This window comes from Squalius cephalus (genome assembly GCF_949319135.1).
Source record: "Squalius cephalus genome assembly, chromosome: 7".
Taxonomy (NCBI): domain Eukaryota; kingdom Metazoa; phylum Chordata; class Actinopteri; order Cypriniformes; family Leuciscidae; genus Squalius; species Squalius cephalus.
The window spans coordinates 33,197,258-33,202,574 of NC_137128.1; the positions used below are offsets into that span (position 1 = coordinate 33,197,258).

Here is a 5,317-nt window from a genome sequence, read left to right on the forward strand (position 1 = left end):
TCGGAGAGTGCGGTGGCGGCGTGCCCGCGGCCCAGGTGGAGAGCGCAGAGAGGTGGCGGTCTCCGTTGCTGAGCGGGGCGCGGCACGAGCCGCAAAAACGAGGCGTTTTTACAAAAACGCCTCGTGCTCTTTTAGAGTACACACAGAAACAGTAATAATGTAAAGGATATGTCGCCGGATAGCGTAGCAGGCACGGATGGCTGAAGGCGGCGAAGACGGCCGGCTTCTTCAGGCGCTGTCCTAAGCTTGCTGGTCGCTGGTTTCAACGGCGGCGGCTCTCAAGATCCAGCGATGCGAAGAGCGTCGCTGAAGACAAGAAAATCAGAATTTTAGCCTATGAGCGCTGAATATATACACGCTGGCCACACCCATTCTGACGGTTAGAAGGGTGCGGAGGGCGCGAAGCGCCCTCATTGGTTGCCGCGTTCAGAGCGCTCACCGATAGGCTTAAGCAGTTGCCGCCGAGCAGCCAATGAGCACGCTTATACAGCCTGCCTAGGTCTGTCGGCTGCTGCACTGCGTTGACAATGTATACAAAATTAAGGATAATTTTTTGGCTTCAGATCTCGAAGAAAGAAGACTTTCCCGATGCGTAAGCTAACCTTACGCAATACGAGAGACCTCTCGTAAGAGAACATTAAGCTAATACGGAAAAGTTACATTTATCCTACCATGCTACTGTAAAAGTTGCGGCAGCATGTGAGTTATGCTTAACAATCATAAAAGTATAACTCAATTTCAGCCGCATTCTGAGTCTGACAATGTCATTCGTTTTTGTCCAGGCCATAGCAAGTGTAATTAGCTTGGGGAAATGCATCTAGTGAAAGGAAATTTCATGTCCAAGGAAAAGTCCATGTCCAGCTCTAAATTGTAAGGAATTTATATCTTTGATTTCATAGTACACTTTACAATGATGTTTATTTGTTTATTATTCATATTAACTAACATTAACTAATCATGCAAAACAACTAAAAACATTACAGATCATGTACAAAGTAAAAAATCATCAATTGCCAGAAAGTATCCAAGGGTTGTTCACAGAAAGAGAATGCCAACATGACTTAAGGGGAACTTGTACAATTCAAAAAGAACTTAGGACCAATGCAAAATACCATTGTATTTCAGTTAAAGGTGTAAATCTATGGAATAGCTGTCATGAGGAACTAAAAATATGTGGGGCACTTAATAAGTTAAAGAAACTATTTAAAAAATAATGCACTGAAACTATATGAAACCATTTAAAGAATGATAAATTAACAAGCTGCTTTTGTATTTGGATTGTGCAATGGTATTAAAATATGAGATGTTTTAAAAAGGTAGGCATTATAAGCAAGAGCTTCAGCCTACACCTGTTTCAGACTGTGCTGTTGTTTGTTAGCTTAACTGTGTCTGAAACTAAACTAAACTAAACATTTGTTAGGCTACGGTATAGGCCTATTTGTTAATCTTATTTAATAATAATGCAACTTTTAATTGTTTGTTCATGTTATGTCACAGTCAGTGCATTAACTAATGTTAACAAATACAACTTTAGATTTTAATAATGTTTTAGTAAATGCTGAAATTAATATTAACTAAGATTAATAAATTGTGTAGAAGTGTAGTTCATTATTAGTTCATGTCAACAAATTTAACTAATGAAACCTTATTGTAAAGTGTTACTGATTTCATGATAGCTAACACTTTATTGAATACATAGGCCTACAATTTATAACATCAACATAACTAAACATGAATTCCTCATAATTACCGACTTGATTCTCTGTTTTGTTTGGTAAAGTAAATAATATTTAGTTATATTATCATCATTTCCGAGAGAGGCTCTCTGACCTACTGCTGCTCTCCATCGAGTGAGATATTCCAAATAATTGTGAGGAAGTCATTAAAATATATAAAACACAACAGACAGACGGGTAGGGCCTACTGCTTTAAATACAGGTGATTTATTTTAAAAATAAATGTTTTTTTCTTTTAAAGTGCCCTTTTTGGTCCTTCCGCCCCTGCCCCTGAAGAGGTCTGTGCATGCCACTGCCTCAAAGCACAGAAGTACACAGAAGAGTCAGACAGATGAAGGTTCTGGACAGTCAGTGTAGTTCTTCTTGCTGCAGAATCCAGCAGGGACTGAAATCGCTTGTAGGGGAAGTCTTTGGAATTACTTCCATTTCCAAGATTGTGTCTTACTAATATATATTCTGGAGGTAAATGCTTAGTTTGCCTGTACCACAGCAGAGCAGGCATTGTGTCTGTTGTATTATATTCACACTTCAGGGTTACAGTCTCTCCAATGCAAGCTGAAGTTATTGTTGTTGGTTGACGTACAGTATGTTGTCCTCTGCATTCTGTGGAGAGCACATACTGTAACATTATTTAACTCATACTGCCTCTCACAACACATTCTCAAACAACATTTTCCTAAAAGAATGAAATTAATAAACACGTGCAACATCACCTAGACAGAATATAACAATAAGGATATCCCTCAGCCAAGTTCTCATGATTGACCAAAAACAATCTGCTAAAGAACTAAAACAATAGCTAAACGTAGACCTGACACCGCTCTCACAGTCTGTTCAGCCTCTGAACTATCAGGGTTGAGGATCCTTTCACACAACATAACCGACTTTCATTGTAGATCAAAACTCTGGGTGCTCCCTGCTGGTAAAAGATAAAAATGCAGAATCATTCTCATGATCATTTCATGAACTTTTCTCTAAATCAGACTCAGGACCAAAGAGAAAGCTTAGAAAGACAAAAAAGTTTAAACATATTTAAACATAAGTTAAAACATCTTCATTTCAGAAACCAAGAAATTATGTTCACAGTGACAATCACAGTTACATTGAAGGGCTGAAATGTGCTGAAATATGTTTTTATGCATATCGAACTGGTTCTTGCTTTTGTTTTCTTTCATTCAATGTTCAGTGTTTTCATATAAAACATGTTTTGTGTAGTCTTTAAAAGAATAAATATCATCACAAATAATATTTGGTGGCCTTCCACCAAAATGGAGAACAGAAATTAAAGGGATAGTTCACCCAAAAATGAAAATTCTGTCATCATTTACTCTCCCTCAAGTTGTTCCAAATGATTTCCTTTTTTCTGCTAAACACAAAAGAAGATATTTTAAAGAAGGTTGGTAATTAAACAGTTGCTGGTCCCCATTGACATCCATAGTATTTTTTTTCCTACTATGGAAGTCAATGGGGTCCATCAGTCGTTTGGTTACCGACTTTCTTCAAAATATCTTCTTTTGTCTTCAGCAGAAGAAAGAAAGTCATACAGGTTTGGAACAACTTGAGGGAGAGTAAATGATGACAGAATTTTCATTTTTGGGTGAACTATTCCTTTAATACATGCAATATCTAAAATCTATTTTTTTTTTTGCCACTTTGATGACAGTGATATTTTAGATTTTCACTGTTTGATATGATATCATAAAGCCTCAAAAACATATTTCACAAGTTTTTCCGACCAGTGTCGTGAGCCTAATGGACCACTAGATGGCAGATTAATCTTAAAATTTATGAACTTTATGATATTGTCTTTTTTTCATAATGATAGTCTTTATATTTTCTACCGTACATATTGTTAGGGCTATTACACTGTTACATTGTTTGAGTGATACGATATCTTAAGTGGTTGAAGGGGGATTATATGACAGGAGTTGAACATGTTTGTTTTTCAGAGTCTTGAAATCATTTGTTTTCATGAAATAAATGAGACAGTGATGAACATTATTAGCAATTGTTTGGCTTGGAGAAACTGAAATCAGAATATTATCTACAGTTGAGCATAAAATCTTTGCCTTTTTGCAATGTCCTCAAATTAGAATGAAAGGAAAGGAACTGTTTGTTATGGGTCTATATCTTTTCTACTATGCTTAGGCAGGTTTTTGTGGCGTGTTCTAGTGTTTCCTGTCACTGTGGGCTCCAGGGCACAGTAATACAGTGCAGAGTCTGATACTGTAGCAGAGGAGATGATGAGATCCACACGGTTTTTCTTTTCATTTAGTCTCACCGAAAACCGAGAGTCCAGATTCCCTCCTCTCTGGACCCGTCCAGAGGTTTGCAGAATTAATAAAATATATTCAGGAACTGATTTGGGATACTGGCGGTACCAATGCAGACTGACTGCTGTTGAGTAGCTACAGGACAAAGCGATAATGTCACCCTCCTCATGAAAGACCTCAGTTTGGTCTGATGTAATGTGACTCTCAAACCTTCCACCTGAAAAAGATGATAAAAACAATTAGAAAAATATTGTACTCTGAACTATAAAACACATTTTAGTTTTATTCAGCAAAAGTCTGACATCATTTACAGTGTAATTATATTAAAATATGGTATATTATTAAGACAAACAAATAAAGTTGACTAAGCAATATTGAGTTACTCACTCCCAACAGCACAGAGCAGGATCATTGTGATGAGCAGCATTGTGCTGAAATGACAAGTCTGTGATGGCACTTGAGATCTTAAAGCAGCTTGAAGCTCCTCCCCCTAACTAAGAGTGAATAATAAGCATGATAAACTCTCATGCTGTTAGGTTATGGTGTTAGGTATGCTGGTATGCAGGTATGCTGTTAGGTTTTTGTACAGTAATGTTTGATTTCCTGTCACTGTGGTCTGCAGAGCGCAGAAATACAGTGCTGAGTCTTGTACTGTGGAAGAGGGGATTTCCAAATCAACACGATTTTTCTCCACGTTCAGTTTTCCTGACAGGCGCTCGTCTGAACTCTGTATTACTTTTCCAGAGCTTTGAAGGATGAGCATGAGGAAATGAGGAGCTGAACTGTGATGCTGTCGATACCAAAGGAGACTGTATGCTGAGGAATACCTACAGGATAGTGTTATGTTCTCGGTCTCATTTGCATGCACTTCTGTGTGTTCTGAGGTAATGGTATCTGCAAGAGTGACATCTTAAAGATAAAAAAATTGGAGAAATATGTTGATTTCCACAGCTCAATTGGCATTTAAAGAAGCATATTTTCAGTAATACAGTCACACAAACTGGAAAAAGAAAAATATATTTACCTGCTACGCTTAAGATCCAAATGACTATGTACAGCAACATTGTGAGCCTAAGCAGAGCAAAATAAAGTAACAAGACCAGTGACAAATCTGAAGTCTCCTCTGGAAGCTCCGCCTCCTTCCTTAGTATGACATTTGTACAATCTTATGTTGTTTGAAGTATTTCTCTACTTTTTATATTTACAAGCCAGCCATAGACCTGTAGCAATTATTGATTAATTGTCTAATGGCAGTTATTCGATCTAATAGCAATTATTTGAGATAAATGCAATAATTGTGCAGTTAAA

At 37.4% G+C, this 5,317-nt stretch overlaps 1 gene segment (V, D, J or C); it reads right to left on the reverse strand.

Annotated features, from left to right (window-relative positions):
* Window positions 1-3,852: 3,852 nt before the first annotated feature.
* Window positions 3,853-4,436, reverse strand: LOC307161823 (T cell receptor alpha variable 12-2-like). The segment is given in 2 exons: window positions 4,397-4,436; window positions 3,853-4,226 (listed from the first exon to the last, which is right to left on the reverse strand).
* Window positions 4,437-5,317: the final 881 nt, after the last annotated feature.